The sequence below is a fragment of the Pongo pygmaeus genome, chromosome 3 (genome assembly GCF_028885625.2).
Source record: "Pongo pygmaeus isolate AG05252 chromosome 3, NHGRI_mPonPyg2-v2.0_pri, whole genome shotgun sequence".
Lineage (NCBI taxonomy): Eukaryota > Metazoa > Chordata > Mammalia > Primates > Hominidae > Pongo > Pongo pygmaeus.
Genome location: NC_072376.2, coordinates 19,929,615 through 19,949,174, shown reverse-complemented (window position 1 = coordinate 19,949,174; position 19,560 = coordinate 19,929,615). Strand labels below are relative to the sequence as shown.

The 19,560-nt window shown below is 38.8% G+C and overlaps 1 protein-coding gene across 5 annotated transcripts in view; it reads left to right on the top strand.

Moving 5' to 3' along the window:
* The window catches only part of KCNIP4 (potassium voltage-gated channel interacting protein 4), a 1,227,081-nt gene that overhangs the window by 1,099,289 nt on the left and 108,232 nt on the right, over positions 1–19,560 (top strand). The window lies entirely within an intron of this gene.

The window sequence follows — 19,560 nt, the reverse complement described above, 5'->3', positions numbered from 1 at the left end:
TATGTATCAAATAGCATACACATCCCAACATGTAGTTTGTTCTTATACATATGGAAACCAAAGTAGCTACAGGCACCCCTGGAGATCCAAATTAAATTGCTTTGATCCCTTTTGAAACCCATCCCCTAAGATCCCCAGTTCCAGTGCATGTAGAAGTCTGTGATGTCCAAGGATTTCTTCTAATTCCATCCTCTTCCCATCTGACTACCACAACTGCTGCCTTTGTCCACCCTTATGCAGACCAGATACGAAGCTCTACCTCTTCTTTGGAATCCACAACAACAATTTACTCAGAGAATTCATACTGGTAGTTGACACTGCAGAATATTTTTATTGGGTTTCCGCATGCGCACTGCACACAAGTTTCCACCATCTGTCTGAATGAATGGGATCTGTCTTTCTCCCATTTCTGCTCCTCACCCCCTTCTCCTTGCCCTGGGCTTTCTAAGTTTTTCTCCTTCTATTATGCAGAGTAAATTTGTTTCTTCTCTAAAATTTGATCATCTGCAAAGACCTAGGACTTCGTGGCAATAGATGGGGACAGAGGAGATTATAATGGAGATGAGTGCTCGTCACACACACAGACCACTGATTAAGGGAATCTTGATAGGTAATCTATCAAGACAATACATACAAATAAACGTGCATAAAGGGAAAAGGGCTTTGACAACTAGGAAAGAGGATGAGTAGTTATGCCTATTCTGCAATGGTTCCAGGCTTCAGGGACAGCAGGTATTTGCAGTGAAACAGCAGTATTGACCACTGGCAGCAGAAAGACACTGAGCAGCAAGGACAGAAAAGAAAGGAGGTGTAAAAGACCAATCTGGGCCAAAAGCCAGTGCTCAGAGGAGGTGAATCACAGAATAAAACTTCAAATGTGTTCATGTGAACACCTAAACTTCTTTGCTCTAATTCAGAGATCTAGTAATAAGTATACTTTTTTTTTCTTTTTAACATTGGATTGTACATCAGATACAGAATGGTTGTTGAACACAGGAGAACTGAATCCAGTCTCTCAGCATCCCTGTATTCCTCGACTGCTGCTATGTTATTATTCCACTGCCATCCCCATAGGGTTTCTCTGTTTGGGGTCTGGCTGCCTTTCATTGCATTTGCTATAAATTGGAATCATGATTACTGCCATCATTAATCTTTGGAGCCAGCATCTCTGCAGCATGTCTAATACAAGGGCACTTCACAATAAATCGCTAGGCTCCAAAGTCTGCGTTCTTTGCTTTATTTTATTTTATTTTTTGTTGCCCATATGTCCTTCTCTTCTTCCTTTTCTCTCCTTCCCCCCTTTTCCCAAACTCTTTTCTTTCCCCTTTTTTAATCCTTCTGACCCCACCTCTTATTTCTTCACTCCTCCTTCCTTTCCTTTTTTTCACCTCTTCTGTCTCTTCCCCTTGTGAATTATTGTCTCCTTTCAGCTCTTCCCCATCCTCCTCTTCCTCTATTTTTTTCTCTTCTCTATCTTTATTGATTTCTCTTTCTCCCATCTCACCCTGCCCCATGAGACAAATTTCCATCAGACCTGAATATACCAAAAGCCTATTTTATATACTTCTTTAAAAGAAAGGACTTCACAGTTTGCTCAGAAAATATTAATCGACGTCTCTCACAAATCAAACACGAGTGGCCTTTTAATTTTTATTTCCCCCTAGTCAAATGTACAATTCTAATAAATGAACCCTAAGCATAGCCAATACACTAAGCAGGTCAGCAGCGCTTGGGTTTTACAGCATGGTAGCAAGCTGAAGCAGCTTCCATCCGAGAAAGCACACTAACTGCCTTGGTTCCCTGAACACCAATTACCTCAAAGCCCTTAAGATCACAAACTCATTTCCCTGGAAACAGTTGGGATATTCATTTTTAATGAAACTTTTAAAACTCTCCATACTATGATTCAAAGGATAAACCATTCGTCAACATGTTAAAGTGATCACACTTGTGTGAAAGTAGCTCAACATAGCCAGGCACCCCTGCAAGTAAATATGACCAGCATAACTCCACCAATTTTTTCCCATATGGTATCTCTGACACATCCCCTCGCATTTTCAACATAGATTGTTAATATAGATTGGAAATGAGAGGAAGGGAAGATAGTGAGAGAAAAATCTCCTCCCTCACACAGTCTTACTCACTGAGGCTCCCATACATTTTTAGGTCTCTTGCCAGATTCTGAGTCTCCAAAAGTGAGCAGCTTATAGAGACAGAAGAATATAGTACACTGTCCACCTATAATGAGCCTCAGAATCACCTGAAGGGCTTGTCAAGACACAGATTCCTGGGCCCCATCTTGAAAGATTATGACTTAGTAGGGATGGGATTGGGTCACAGAATTTGCATTTGTTTTAACGAGTTCCCAGGTGATGCTGATGCTGCTGGTCCAGAGGCCACACTTTGAGAATCACTGGTTTTGTGCAGACATCATAAGCTTTGGTGTCACTCAGCCTCAGGTCATGTTACTCATTTGGGCAGTTCCCTCTGACTCAGGAGACCATGTGTCTTTGTCTATAAACTGGGATAATGATAACTAGATTTCACTTTTTTAAAGAAATAAATATAATAAACATGAAGTTCAATAAAAAGGAGTTATTATAGTATGGCCCCAAATGGTCAACCTCAGTTGTATGTTCCATCAAAGTGGGACAGTCATGGTTGGCCTACGTACCTCCCAGGCAGTGTTTGGGTTTTGGACTACATAATTATATATTAGGAAGGATGCAGAAAATGCAAACTATTATCTACAGAGCAGCAGTCTCGAACTTAAATGCATGTTGCAACCATCTGGGGAGCTTTACAAATTTAAAATAGTGGCTACTATGCTTGGTGATTCTGATGTAATTGCTCTGGGAAAAAACTTCAGCATTAGGATTTATAAAGCTCTTCAAGTAATTATATTGTGCAGGCAAGATTGAGAACCCTTGAACTAGATATATAACATATACAAGGTGCTTCTAGCACAAAAAGAAGTGACCTCTTAGTGATGAGCTCTATCATGACAAATACCAATGACTAGCTACACTGGAACTGCATGAAGTCTTTGGTGTGTGTAGGAAGTGTGTGTGTGTTGTGTGTGTGCATATGTGTGTGTGTGTAGGGGTTGGAGAGAGGTAAGAGGTCTTATTTTTGAGGATTTTTATTCAGTTAACTGGGATGTTGCTTAGGAATTCTTCCTTTTTTAATCCGAATTCCTTAATTTATTAAAAATATTTTACATTATAACAGACAGTGAACAGAAAGCTACATTTGAGAACGAATGGTCAAAAGGTCACACAAATATCAATATACGTGTTTCATAATCTTGCTTTGCTGCACTCTTTCAAAACCAGTTATAGCTTCAGTTCAATTTTAGGTGGTTGTAAATGATATAGTGGGGCATTAAGTTTTAATATAGTGAGGCCAATGCTGCTTTGGCATTTTCTGTCATTAATTAATAATATATAGCCTATTCTTCCCATTTTTAAGGCACAGGATGAGTTGCAAATAGTTAGACCTCTATGCTTCAGACACCTGATTCCTTCTTCTATGGAACCTTTCCCTGCTTCCTTTTCTTTCTTTGCTCTGGATTATAATAGGTAAAATTATCATTAGAATCAAATATATTGTTAAGGCATCACTTTAATACCTGCTAATGTCCTTTTGACATAAAATGTTATGTTACTATCTTTTTTATCTAAAATAGAAAGATGTCTACATTCATTTTCTATTGCCATGTAACTATTTGCCAAATACTAAATGGATTTAGAAAGCATTCATTCATAATATACTGTCCCAAAGATCAGGAGTTCAGAAATGACATAGCTAAGTGCTCTGGTTGGAGTTTCAGGAGGCCACAGTTAAAATCATGATTGGGCTGCATTTCTTTCTGGATCGTGGATCCTTTTCTAATCTCCTGTGGTTGTTGGCAGAATTCAATTCTTTGTGGTTGCACATATGAAATTCCCCTCTTGCTGGCTGTCAATGTAGGGCCACGCAGCCCCTAGAGGCTACTTGCAGTCCATTTCCACCTAGCCCTCTTGCAAGCTCCCTTGTAATATGGCAGCTGGCTTCTTCAAAGCCAACAACGGAGGGTCTCTCTAGTCCTATAATGGGTAGTACAGTCATGGGTGTGGCATCTCATCCCATCACCTCTGCATTATGTGTGCGTCTAATTGAAGAGACAACCTGAGCAGGCTAAGTGTGAGCAACAAGGCTGTTTATTCACCCGGATGCAAGCGGGCTGAGTCCAAAAAGGGAGTCAGCAGAGGGTGGTGGGATTGGAGCTAATTTCATAGATTAGGGTAAGCAGTGGAAAATTACAGTTAGGGGCCATTTATTGCGGGCAGGGGAAGAAGGTTGCAAGGTACATTATCACAAGGTGGGAGGGGTCATAGAGCACAGTGTCACTAGGTTGATTGATCAGTTAGGGTAGAGCATGCTACAATGGTATAATGTCGCAAGGTTGCCTAATCAGCTGACAGGTACTAGCCATTTTTCTTCTTTAGTGGTTTTCCTGTTATCCCAGACTTTCTGGCTCCCAGAATTTCAGAGTTCTGGATGTGTACATGTGGGTCACAGGGCTCACAATGGCTCGACCATGGCGCAGCCTGCTCAGGGGACCTTACACTGCACATCTCAGCACTCAAGATGAAGAGATTTAAAAAGGTGTGACTCACTGGGGGTCACATAGGGTGTATCCATCACAGTGGAGCTTGTGAGGAGGCAGCAACCCCTGTAGAGCAAAGCAGCTGAATGTGCTCTGCAGTCACATCTCAAATGCAGTTAATCCCCACCCTCCATGTTTGGCTTGTTATCCAGACACCCTCCTTGGGCATTTCATCAAGAACAGAAGCATACTTTTTTTTTTTTTTTTTTTTTTTATTTCTGCAAGAGTTTTGATGTTGTAGCCAAAGGAACCAGCAGGACATCTGAGTTCTTGTATGGGGCTTTTCCACCCCATTCAAAGTGTTTGGGAAATTCTGCAGTAAGATCTTTAAAAACAGATGAAACAGATGGAGGGTAAAATTATAGGGATCTACATTTTTGCAAAGTACATTTACATGAAAAGCACTACGTCTGATTTATGGTGGGAAAGGAAAGAGGAGAAGTTTAGTTCCCTTAAACTTTGCATGGGAAACAGTAAGATGCAGTGATTAGGAGAGAGGAATTCACTGCTAATTGCATAAGGCAATTGCTCTTTTGTCACAAGCCCTCAGGGTTATTCTTGAACGCTTTCATAGACTGTGTTACCCTCAGTAAATCACTTCATTCCTGCTGGCTTCTGTCTCTCTGTCAGCAAATTAGGGATTAAAATCTTCTCTTTCAACCATGAACGAGGGTGGGTAATAATTGGTTTTGTTCAGTGTTTGAAAGACTCAGATAAAAGGCCTTCCTTAAGTGCAAAGCGTGATTCATGTACTTTAGAATTAAGGTAAGAACAGAGTTAAAATGCTATTTCCTTTGCCCTAGCAGAACTGTCTGTCAGATTTCCGACCAGAAGGGCTTTCTGAAGGGAAGATTGTCTATAAGCCTAATCAGCTAACACGACTTCCCTTTTGACTTCCATAGACTGACATAGTGCAAGCGCTGTCCAGGGTTCAAACCTTACCACTGCCATTTCTGAGCTTGAACAATGGCTTAGATTCTCTGGACATGAAACTATCCTTTAAAAACTTAGGATGTTAATATCCATGTAGATAAGAAAATAAATGAGAAATGTTTTACTTAATATCTTTAAGAGTGCTGTCAAAACATATCAGAGCCCTTCAGTTCTTTCCTTATTCTTCTAGGTACAAAAGTAACTAAACTTCATAATGTAATTAAAAATTCATAAAGACTCAGTAATGTCATCTTGAAACAAGTTAAGCATTAGTTTATGTTATGCATTATGCTGGTGTGAAAGAAATTGTGTTTTTTTGCCATTACTTTCAATGGCAAAAATCACAATTACTTTTGCACCAATCTAATATATTCTGTGGCATTTAGATGCTTCTTGATTTATTTGTTTCTTTCAATTTTTTGTTTTGTTTTTTTGAGACAGAGTCTCGATCTGTCACCCAGGCTGGAATGCAGTGGCATGATCTCCGCTCACTGCAACCTCCACCTCCCGGGTTCAAGCGATACTTCTGCCTCAGCCTCCTGAGTAGCTGGGATTACAGGCGTGCACTACCACACCCAGCTAATTTTTCTACTTTTGGTAGAGATGGGGTTTCACCATGTTGGCCAGGCTGGTCTCAAAATCCTGACCTCAGGTGATCCACCTGCCTCCGCCTCCCAAAGTGCTGGGATTACAAGCATGAGCCACTATGCCTGGCCTTCTTTCAAATTTTAAACTCATAAAATGTCATGCTAAACATTTTAAATCATACAGAGGATTAGAAATTGAAATATCAAAGTGCCCTAGGTACACAGTAAACTTCTCATCCCACCTTGCTAGAGGTAACTACTGTTAGTTTTCTCCTTTATTCTCATAGGTATATTTTATGTGCATACATCTGTCTGGAGAGATTATTTTGACAAAAATGTTACCTTCATTTATGCAGTCACTTAGAAATCCAGGCTGGGCATGGTGGCTCATGCCTGAAATCCCAGCACTTTGGGAAGCCTAGGCGGGTGGATGACTTTAGGCCTGGAGTTCAAGACCAGCTTGGCCAACATGGCGAAACCCCATCTCTACTAAAAATGCAAAGATTAGCCAGGCATGGTGGTGTCCACCTGAAATCCCAGCTACTTGGGAGGCTGAGGCACAAGAATCCCTTGAGCCTGGGAGGTGGAGATTGCAGTGAGCCAAGATTGTGCCTCTGCACTCCAGCCTGGGCAACAGAGTAAGACCGTGTCTCAAAAAAAAAAAAAAAAAAAAAAGTAAATCCAGTTGTCTTTCTGAGCTCCTCCCTCAGAACCTCCTGTTTCTAATTAATCTCTAAGCTCAGCCAATTCTCCAGTCTTTGTATCTCTCACATCTGCCTCTGCCTTTCCCTCTCCACTGCCCTGCCTCTCACACGCTGCTGTCACTGTCACCTCTCATCTGCATGTCTGCAGTGGCCCAGACTCCTTGCCTACAGTCCTGTCTTCCTCTAAACCATTCTCCACTGTGCAGCTGAAAAGGTCTTTCTAAAGAACAAATAGAAACCAGTCAGTTCCTACTTAAAACCAATTGCTGGCTTTTTTTTTTTTTTGGCCATTAGAAGAGAGACTCAATTGTCTTACATGCTTATCCAACAAATATTTCTTGAACATCTACTATAAGTCAGATATTGGGTTAGATGCTGTCTATACTGCAGTGACCCAACTAGCCCATGATCAGCCAGGCCTTGACCAACCATCTTCTGCTGACTTTTCCCATCTCACCCCTCACTCTTCCCTATTTACTCTGCTCCAACCAGAAGTAACTGCCTGCAGCTGAAGTGCACCCCTCTGAAGGGCCTTGACCTGGACTTTTTCTCCTGCAAGAAATGCTGCTTCCCACAACTCCCTTCTTCATCAGGACAATGGCTACACCTTCTCCACATCTATACTTAGACTTCCTTTCAATATATTTTTTCATGGCTTATTCTCTGAGGGCTGAGTTCAGACTCATCACTGTAAAAGGTATTTAGGATACACTGACAAAAACAGACAGGTAATTTTTCTTTAGAGTTTACATTCCATTGGGGGAAGATAGTGAAAAGAGGGGCAAAAAGCAAACACATGGTTAAATAAGAAAATATCTAGTGGCAGTAGAAGGAGGATGACATTTGTTACAAAGAAGTAGAGCAGGGAGCTTCTTTCGATGGGGTGGCTAGAGAAAGGGAAGTGGCATTGTATTGTATGTACAATGTCAAGAAAGGCATGGTCATGGGAAGGTAGAAAAAGGACTTTCTAGGCATAAAGAGCAGCACAAAACCATGAGGCAAGAGTGAGCAAGAGTGGCTGGAACCTGGAAAATCATTTGTATTTTATTCTAAGGATAGTGGGGAACTACCAGTTTTTAAAAGTTCAGATACAAATAAAGCATTGATTTTTTTTTTTTTAAGATGGCCCTGGAGGGCTACTCTAAGCAAAATGGAGTGTAGGACATCAAAGTAAAATTGGAGACCCTCTAGAAATCTGGTCCAAGAGATTAAGACAGAAAGGAGATGTGGCTTAGACCAGGGTAGTAGCAAGTAGAGAAGGAGAGAAATGATGGGCTTGGATATATGGTGGAGGCTGAGCTGAGTGGATGTCGTGATGGTTTGGATTAAAAGGGGAGGGAAATTGAGGAGGACTCGCAGCTATCTTGAGAGTTTTGGGGTTGAAAGACTTATCTGTGGAAAAGCTTTCTCAGATATCTCCTAAAGTAGGTTTGGAGACTCTGCTATGTGCTCCCATCATAGTGCTTATTTTGGGTTTCCTCTTCACTTGTTGACTCCTCCCCTATTCTTTAAGCTTCCTAACAGCAGGTGCTGCACCTCCTTTACTACAAAATTCTCAACCCTTCAGACTGTGTCTAGTATATGACATGTAATCGATAAATATATGTGAACAAATGAATGACCCCAAACAAAAAGATTGGAGGCCAGCCCAATAAAATTTTTATCTTCTCTCACTTTCTTCTTTTTAGTTCCTTCCACATCTACTGAGTAAAATTGAAGTGCTGTTAATTTGCTTTTTTGAAAAATAATCTAATAATAGGGGGAGTGAAAGAGCATGGCTCCTTTAGTAAAAGAGCTACACCCAGTAGTTTAACACCTATTTGTTTTATCAAGTACTACTCAAAATGTTAAGAGCAATCTCAAATGGTAACAAAGAACTTCCTTTAATTCCATTGCAAGAGTCGCCATCTGGTAGATTATTCGTATCCTGTGTTTGCCCATCAAATATTATTCTATCAAATGAGTAATGGGATCTCTGTGGCTTAAAAATCCCTTTCACTCTTGCAACATATTTCAAAGTTGAGAAGAAGGAGATAGGGGTGTTTGTATCCAGCACGTCACCATATGTATTAGACAGAGAAGGATCAATGCTGTAACACACAGCTCCAGTATCTCCGTGGTTTAAGACAACAAATGTTTGTTTCTCTTTCATTTCCTAATCCTATGTGATTCCGTTAGGGACAGGATGGGGTTTCTGTTCAACTCATTTATTGAGGACACTCCTTCCATCACGTGATTCCACTATTGCCTATGGTGCCGGCTTCCTCCACTGGGTCATCTGCATCTGGTCCTCAGTTGAGAGCAGAAAGATGGTGTGGGGCATTTGATGGGCCTATTTTGGACTAACAGACATTCCACCCATCAGAGCTCAGTCATATGATCCAACTTGATTTCAAGACAGGCTGAGAAATACAGTCTTCTTATGTACTCAGGTAGAAAATAAAATTTTATTTTCTCCAAATGAGAGAAGGACATGGAAGATAGATATGTTAGGGGTTCCCAAGATTATCTCTAGTTTTGATGATTTGCTAGGGGATGTATAAGACCCAATATACAATCACACAGTTATGATTTATTACAACAAAAGAATGCAAAGCAAAATCTGCAAAGGGAAAAGGCACATGGGGTAATGTTTGGAGGAAACCTGAGGCAAGCTTCCAAGACTTCTTTCTGAGTGAAGTCTCACAGGAAGTGCTCAATTCCCCCAGCAATGAGTCATTGTGATAGCACTTATAAAATGTTGCCTAGCAAGGAAGCCATTAGACGTTCAGTACTTAGCATGTACCCAAATTCCAGACTCCAAGAAGCAAAGCAGATGTTCAACATAAACCATATTGTTTGCACAGTTTAACCACAGTGAGCCATTTGATTCAAAGAATGGTAGACGCTCTCCCAACATCCAAGTGGCTAGCCTTACAAGCAGGCCTTTCTAAGGAGAGTGATCTGACACCTGTTATGCTAACTCTTTTCTGTGCAAAAATGGACATATGTTGAGGTAAAATTTATAATGTAATTAGATTCCGGTTCTGGTTACCCTTGGGCAAGATACTCCCTGGGTTTCATATGTCACCTGCAAAATTGAAGAATAACATCTCATAGATGCTTTGCAAAGACAATGAATGCAAAGCAAAATCACAGACCCTGTCTCATGACAACATTCAAAATGTAGCTGCTATTTTTGTTATTGCTATTATCATTATCACTATTAGCACCATTATTATCATGCCAGTACTCTGAATTGTGTTGTATAATCTAGAAGTTCTTTCTTAAAGTTTCTTTTCCCCACTCTCAAACTTTGATTCACATTATGTACATATATGTATATAAATTTGCTTTTTGAAAAATAACCTATCTATATATCTATCCAATATAGATATGTACATTGTATACAATATAGATATCTATTTGCTTTTTGAAGAATAATCTAATAATAGGGGAATCTAACATATTCTTATATCTATATATATAGGTATATTCTTATATAGAAATAGATATCTATAGAAAGATATTTGCTTTTTGAAAACTAATCTATGTATATCTATATCTATAGATCTATATCTCTATAGATATATATGCTTTATTCAAATTGGAATATAGTTGAATTTGGGTACATGCTAAGCAATGGATGTCTAATGACTTACTTGTTAGACAACACTTTATAAGTTCTATCACAATGGTAATGTTATACATATATTCACCCATGCAGATCTGAGGGCCACCTCCCAAAAAAGAGTTTGAAAACACAGATTTGTTCTTAGCCCTATGAAGAGTTGTCAGAGGACAAATCTGAAAATAGTGCCTTTATTGTGGTTGCTTTTATTCTGTCCCTTGAGTTCCTCAAGAAGCTAACATAATCTTTCTCATAATGATTCCCTCACTGGGATTTTGCAAAAATCAAAAGAGAGAGCATAATTTTTGATGTCTTAAAGACATAACATTAAAATGTAGGTAGTTTTTAAAAACAACTTATGTAAAAGTAACCTCTAAATAATATAAAAATTCATTAGAAGTCTTTCTAAAGACTTCAAGATTTTCTTTATTGATTCATCTGCAACAATCCTATAAGAAAGCTCCCATTTTCTTTCAAGTCATAGTTGGTTTGGTCCAGGCTGATGTGGCAACTCTGCTCTTGCAGGATGTCATTCAGGGACCCAGGTTCCTTCCAACACATTGTCCTGCTATCCCTTGCTACCATCTGTATACTGTAAACTGGGTCACTGTCATGTTCAGATCCTGAGGGAAAGTGAGGTAGTCATAGTCCAGGGGCAAGTGACTCTGGATTTAAAGATAACATGAAGAGTCTCTACATCACTTTCATTCACATTAAGGGCTCGAACTTAGTCACAAGGATCATCTAGCTACAGGGGAAGCTGGGAAATGTAGTTTCTGGCTAAATATCAGTGTATACATGTAAAAGGAGAAGTTGGATTTGGAGGAACAAACAGCATTCTGATAAAGTCAACAAAACTTGCTTCTCCTGAATTTTTCTGGTTAATATTCCTAAAAAATTTCCTTAGATTCAGCTAATCCTTCTAAGACATTTTTTTGTTTCAGTCTGGGAGAAGTGTGAACTGATATACTTCAAACTCAAATATCACTTGAAGAATGAACATTTAGAAATAGTACTAAGACTCTGTCTTATGAACCCTTTGAGATTTTCTACTTCGCTTAGCACTGTACATCAGAACTGAATGCATATCAAGTTCAAAAGCAGCTTCATCCAAAGAGGCTTGTTAATAGAACTTGTTGCACATAGAAGCTAGTCTTCACAGCACAGAGCCCATGCAAAGGTGGTAATAAGACTGCTATGTGGATCAACTTTAACAGCATTACTCTTCTTTATTTTTTGAAATAACTAATTGGTTCACAAAAATATATTACTGAGGCCAGGTGTGGTGTCTCATGCCTGTATTACCAGCACTTTGAGAAGCTGAGATGGGTGGATCACCTGAGGTCACGAGTTCAAGACCAACCTGGCCACCATGGCAAAACCCCATCTCTACTAAAAATACAAAAAAAAAAAAAAAAAAAATTAGCTGGGCATAGTGATGTATGCCTGTAGTCCCAGCTACTCAGGAGGCTGAGGCATGAGAATTGCTTGAACCTGGGAAGCAGAGGTTGCAGTGAGCAAGATCATGCCACTGTACTCCAGCCTGGGTGACAGAGCGAGACTCCATCTCAAAGGAAAAAAAAAAATATATATATATATATATATATATATATATATATAGCACTGAGAACTCAATAAATAATTTATATATGTATATCACTGAGAGCTCAATAAATAATTTTTCGAGTTCAGTACATATTTGTTACAGAGCCTGCTGTGTAATTTTGGCTGTTTTGTGGCTAAAACTAAAATTAAATTCTAGGGCACCATTCATCACTGTACATTGCTGGCAGTAAACGTACTCCATAAAATCAGATCATTTTCTGCTTTTCACAATCCCCATTTAAATGTGTTCATTAATAGAAGTGTAACTGGCAATTATTCCAGTGATCCTGCAGGCATTCAAATCTTTATTAAAATAAAATATGTTGCCAAAGCTTTGGAAGTCTTTTCAATGCTATATTTGGGCTGAGTGTGTGAGACTCTAAGTCCTCTTAAATCTGTGCTGACTAATTTAATTTCAGGAAAATACAAGGGAGGAGAATGTGTCAAAAGAAAATGAGAAATAATCAGTTATTTTCTTGTCTATTCACATTTTAGTAAATTATGCTTAACATCTGATATTCCAACTCCCATAAAATTTTAGAAGATTGGGTCAAAACTTTTCATCTCAAGTTCCCTGTGGTTGTTAATTGTTTTCACAAACACATATTAAGCATCGAGCACCAACTACTTACTGAATGCTTAATATATCCCAAGGACTTTGCTGGTATTGGATATATATTGATGCAAAAAAGTATCGTTTTCACCTGATAGACATTAGAGTGTGGTGGAGGAAGGGGAAATTAATAAGTAAGCAAAGAATTACTTAAGGGTAAATTATGGTACATCCAATGGAAGAAAAAAAAGGACAGAACTCTGTGAAAGAGACTCCTGTGGATGCAGGAGACCTAAGGAAAGTATGATGATAAGTTTTATATGTCAACTAAGCTATACTAGGGTGCCCAGTTGTTTGGTCAAATACTAATCCATATTTTACTGTGAAGATATTTTGTAGATGTGATTAACATCTATAATCAGTTGACTTTAAGTAGATCAGATTACCCTTGATAATGTGAGTGGGGCTCACTCAATAAGTTGAAGGCCTTAAGAGCAAAAACTGAGGTTTCCCAGAGAAGCAGAAATTCTGCCTTGACTATAATGTTGAAATCCTGCCTGAGTTTCCAGCCTGCTCACCTGCCCTACAGATTTTGGACTCGCCATTCCCCATAATCACATTAGCCAATTCTTTAAAATAAATCTACAGATAGATAGGTGATAGATAGACATAGATCCAATCATCTCTCTTCTCTAGAGAAATCTGAGTGATGTAGCAGGACTTTCTGAAGTTGAGGGTTTTTAAATGGCAGACCTCAGGAGAAAACCAGTAACGAAAGAAGCAAGGAAAAAGTTATTCCTGGTTCAAGACACAGCAAGCGCAAAAGCCCTAAGGCAGGAAAGGGTTTATTGGGTTTAAGAAACTGATGGAGGTTGATGTGACCAAATCACCATGATTGAGGGAGAAGGTGATATAAGATGAGACCAGCCAGGTAGACATACAGCAAGTCAAGCAGAGTCTTGCGGGCTGGATTTGACTCATTGCACAGTGCAAAATCATTAAAGGATTAAGTAGGAGAATGACACAAACTTATGTTTGTAAAACAAAACTCTACTTAGCAAATAATGGATTTGGTCATGGAGGAAAAATAAAGAATGGGTAAAGAAGATATTGCAGTAGGCTAGCCAAGTTATGATGGTACATTGGATTAGAAATTTTAATTGTTGAGATATAAAGAAGTGAAATTATTTAATCTATATTTTATAAATTAAAATGACACAATTTGACAAATAGGTTGAATGTGGCTAGGAGGGAAAAAGCAACAATATAGATGATTCCAAGTTTTCTGACTTAAGCAACTGGGCAGGTATTGTTACCATTTACTAACATGCAGAAAACTGGGAGAAAAAATGTTGAGTGAGGTTGGGGGTATTAGGAATTAGTAATCAAAATTTGAATTTAGTCTTCTAAAGTTTGATAAATTCTAGTGGTTGGCTATATAATTTTATAGAGCTAAGAGGGGTGTTTGGGGCTGAAAATACATATTTAAGGGTCACCAGCATATATGCAACATTTAAGGCCATGGGAATTGATGATTACTAACAATTGTAAGAAAAATAACATGCATTGAATACATATAATGAACCAGCTCCCTCCAGAATACTTTAGGTATGATTAACCCTCTTTATTCTCTTAGCAGCCCAATGAAATAGGTTTTTTTAAAAAAAATAATAAAAGAAATGGGCAAGGAAAGGTTAAGTGACCTCCCCAAGGTCACAGCTAGGAAGTGGCAAGGCTGGGAATTAAATAAAGGTACCCTAGCTCCTAAGTGCATACTTTTTTGACCACTAAGAACGACTTAAAAGAGAAAAAAGGATTTAGGCCTGGTCTGGAGGGACTATAGCATTTAGAGGATTAGTAAAGCCAGAAGAGATAGCAAAGGACACTGAAAAGAAGCAACCAGAGAGACGGAAAGAAAACCTGGAGGATGTGGTATCACATAAACCCAAAGACAATAGTCCTTCAAAAAACAGGCATTGAATGCTAAGCAGACAAGCAAGATAAGGACAGAGAGGTGACTGTATTAGCTTGGGCTCTTTGATGGTAAGCAACAGAATCTTGACCTAACAGGAGAAAAAAAAGAAGTTCCTAAAAGAATCTAGGGAAGCTCAAAGAATTGAATGAAAACATTAGTACCAGGCCTTGTAAGAGAGAAGCACCTGAAAGGCTCCAGGTATCTTCTTGGGAGTAAACTAAGATGAGAGCCACAATATTCAGTAAATGACAACTATATGTCTGACAAACACTCCTCATTCTCTATGGCACAACCCTCTTGGGCTTCATTCAATTTCATGACACGAGTTCTTCCCAGAGAAATTCTGGCACCTGCAGAGAAGCAGAGGAGGATTGTGAAGCCCACAAGAACCTTGCCTTTGGGCAACCTTCTTGCCCTTATGCCATGCTTTTCCAGCATTTCCCCAATACCTTTCCATCACAGTGCTAACAACCATCTCCTCCACTGGCTACTCTTTATGTACATTTACTTTAAATCACTCATGGAGAAGAGCTTTTGGCCTCTCCTGGTCTGAGGACCTTTTGGTTCCTTCTCATGCCTCCAATGTCATCTTAAACATCATCTTCCCTAATCAGAGCTCCATGTAGGTGAAACCCCTGCTGTGCCCAGTTTGTTCCTTACTTAGCATTTATCATTATCTCTAATAATTAATGAATTTGTTTATTGTTTTCTGAGATGGGAGGTGAATGAGGGCAGGGTTGCTGCTGTCTGGCTTACCCACATATACCCAGTACCCTGTACTTTTCCTGGCACATAGTTGCTTCTCAATAGGCACTACTTGTCACCTGAACAAGTAAATGTGTTCAAGACACCCCACTGAACCCTCTCCCTAATTTCACTCAGGCAGGGCCATGGGATCTCTGGGGCCTCTGTGACTACATCTGGGTTTCAGGAAATTTCTGCTGATCCCAACTCTTACCAATAGAAACCACTTACTCTTCTCTGGAATCTCTGGTTTGTTTAGTCCTTGTTTTGGTCCTGGTTTCAGTCCTGGTCTCTGTTCCACCTTTTCAGGTGAACTCTGCGCAGGCCTAGACTCTAAATTCCCTCTTGAGCTACCTGCTATGTATTCTTGGATCCCGAGATCTGTAGCCCTGGCCTGACCTCTTCCCCACTTCACCACACTCCCAGTTTAGGGGTGCTCCTATGGATTTGTTTCTCTGCAAAATACTTTGGAACAAAAAAGATATAAACATTTTTAAAATGTTTCTGCCTTCAAACACTTTACAAGCTATTTATAAAATAAATACTACTAATGAAATTACTGAAGTAAAAATGAGCACGGAGTCTAAAATTCAGTCTGCAGGGCCCTTAGAAACATTTTTGAAGTAACATTTATGAGTGTATTAACCACACTGTGAGTACGGGATAACAAACTAGCACCTTCAAGTAAAAAGTTAATATTGAGCCCATCTGACCAAGTCATTAATATATAAATTATTTTGCATAAAGGACCAATTTGTATGGTATCAAATACCGTGTTAGAAAAGTAGGTGGAAATACAGTTAAGTTATGAGAACCATCCAGTGAGAAGGCAAAGTTGGTGAACTGGGAGGGGGCAAATATGACCCGTAAATATTTTTTTTAATTATTATTATTATTATTATTTTTTTTGAGATGGGGTCTCACTCTGTCACCCAGGCTGGAGTGCAGTGGCATGATCTTGGCTCAAAGCAACCTCCGTCTGCCGGGTTTAAGCGATTCTCCTGCCTCAGCCTCCCGAGTAGCTGGGCTACAGGCATGTGCCACCACACCCGGCTGATTTTTGTATTTTTAGTAGAGACGAGGTTTCAGTAAGTTGATAACAAAGATTTTAATAATTATCATTGAAAGATTATAAAGGAAAAAGAACAATGTCACCAAATGAGGTATATTATTAATATGTTAAAAAAGTTTGATGTCTGATGTGCACTGCACGTTACCATAAAATGCCTTCACATGTAATAGGTCATATCACTGCCAAAGCCACATGAAGAGAAATATTATCATTTTGCGGAAGAGGAAACAACAGGCTGCACATTTGTGAGACTGACTCAGTATCACAAGCTATTTGGTGACAGAACCTGGACCTAGTCATAGTTCTGTTTCTGTGTAGAGTTTTACGTTCTCATAGCAACCTCTATTCACCACGCAGAAAACTAAACAATATAATCTCCAAATAATAAAGCATGCCTTTAAAACCACCGAACCCCAAAGGACCAGTTCACTAGAGCAGATAATGTTACCCCAGAAGACTAACTTGTTGTCTTCCTTAAAATCCCTTCCTTCTGTCATTCAAAGGTCCTTGGTTAGCAAAAAGAAATGTTTACAGTGAGCTAAAACATCACCTACCAAATCCTTCATGCTGAGAACCTTTTTTTTTTTTTTTAAATAAAAAGCATTCAAATAGGTCAACAAGAAAATAAGCAAAACCTGCTATGTATTCTTGGATCCCGAGATCTGTAGCCCTGGCCTGACCTCTTCCCCACTTCACCACACTCCCAGTTTAGGGGTGCTCCTATGGATTTGTTTCTCTGCAAAATACTTTGGAACAAAAAAGATATAAACATTTTTAAAATGTTTCTGCCTTCAAACACTTTACAAGTGATAAATCACTAAAGTGATTTTTCAACCATTGTAGGTAGGCCAATATTCAACCTAATTCCTATTTTCATTTTTAATATATTCCCTATTGATCTTCAAGAAGTTCTGAAGGAAACTTGCATGAGACATGCATATAATATGACCAATAAAATATACATTATAGATTCCACAACATTGAGAAAGGATAAAATTAAATTTACCAAAAATTAGGCCAAGGGAATTGCTATAACTTGGCATCACAGTTTGTCTTTAACTTCTCAGAAGTCAAGTGTTCAGCTTTTCTTTGCATTGGCTTTGCATAAATGGGCCAATGACACTTTCTCCTATTTTTAAATTATTTTTAGTTCCTCCCAGTGAAGTTCCTGAATACACCACTTCAACTCTAGGCAATTATCTAGTTATTTAGTCTTTCTACTTTTCGAAATCATTATACCCTGCTTTGTCCCATAAAGAGACCATAAAATCTATTTGTTGAACAATCTAGAGAAAGGAAAAAAATAATAATACTCCAAACAGCAATTTAGTGCCTGTAATAAGAAAGTAAATAGCATAATTTCTGCAGCTGAAATCCAACTTAGATCTTCTCATCACAAATGTGGTCCAATATGGAGCTCTTCATGAAAAAAAAGTAACAAACTATTTGAAATAAGTAAATTCCAAGAAAGGATATGATTAGTCCTTTTGTGGTTTATTGTTACAGCTTGTGGTCTGTAATTATTTTAGTCGCCTGAGTTCCCATATGTTGGCCACAGTGGTTGAAAGTGGGATGGGGATAGGCAATCATATTCTTCATGGAACTATTAATAATAGCAGATTAAACCTGTTTTAAGCACCACACACAACAGAGCGATTTACTGCTTGTCAGCAGCAGAATCAAGGCACCATGTAATCTGTGCAACGAAGCAAATGCTAACAATGTTTATTTGGTTTCTTCTGGAACTCCATATAAAACCCCATATTAGTCTCCTCATGGAAGGCAAGCCTATTACTGAATATACTTTGTATTATCATTAATAAGTGTTACTGATTTATTGGACAGGTTACATTTATTGAAAACAATGAAGGCATGCAGTTAATCTCCAGATTTTTCTAATTAATTAGTTTTGTGTGTGTGTGACTAGAATATATTTTTTGGCTAATAGCACTTTCTGTTAGAGTTGGATGAACCTGGTCTTCAAGAAGTGTGGCCATGTCCTTCTCACTGTATGTTTGTACCCATGAGCCCTCTCTATATCCCTGAAGAGCCCCTGCATTGCCTCCTGATGTGCATCACTAGTGCCAGAGACTTGGGGAGGATGTGTGGTTCAATGCAAAGAGAATTGAAACTGAGAGCCACTTAATCCTGGATTCCAATCCCAGCTCTGACACTGAGTTTTACCTTGAAAAACCTCCCTGGACCTCAATTTCCTTATGCATAAATGGAGATATTATTATCCACTTCACAGTATTGGTGTGGGGTCTAAAATAAATGAAATGTAAACAGAGATGATTACATGTGCTAGATCCTGATGCTCAATTGCTGAGCCCTTCCAATGGAATAGATACACAAAAAAAATGTTTCATGCTTACACTTTTTAGGTTTTATGGAAAAAGTAAATTATACAGTCACAGCTCCCTTAAGATATCTTTGAGATCAACCAGTCCCACTCTCTTCATATTTTACAGAGGCAAATACTAAAAGTCTTGACTATATGATAGATGTTTGTCCTGAAGTCAAGTAACTTACACATCTCTGCCTTCTCTGCTATTAGATCCTGTTGTCTGCCTCTCAATTCAGATTTGTTTCTACTATTCCAAACTGCCTCTGGAATTCTAAGGCATCTTGTCCATACCATATAGCAAATCGTGAATCTTCAACCAGCAATTCACACATACCTACTGAGTTTCTGCAGAAGATGTAACTTCAATAAGCACTTGGGAGATGGATAGTAAACAAACATGTGATTCTTTCTGTCAAGAAGTAAACAGGCCCTGTAATTTGATTTATCTATTTCTCTACATTTTTTTCTATATTATTGCTATAGACTCTGGACCATCTAGTGTATGCATGTCATTTTTTGGCAGAGTAATTATAAAATACCAAAAAGTTTAGAAACTTCCCAACGCCATATAGCTACTTAGTAGCTGAGACAGAATTATAACAGAAATTTCTGAATTCCCATCTCAAAATCACAGCCTAGGATTCCCATAAGAACATGCAGAATCTAGGATTCCCATAAGAACATGCAGAAGGTATAAGAAAGACAGAGAAAAATGAATCAAAAGATCTTGGCCCTCAACAAAGGGAATTTTCAGCTCTTTTTCCAGACAGCTAGGTAGA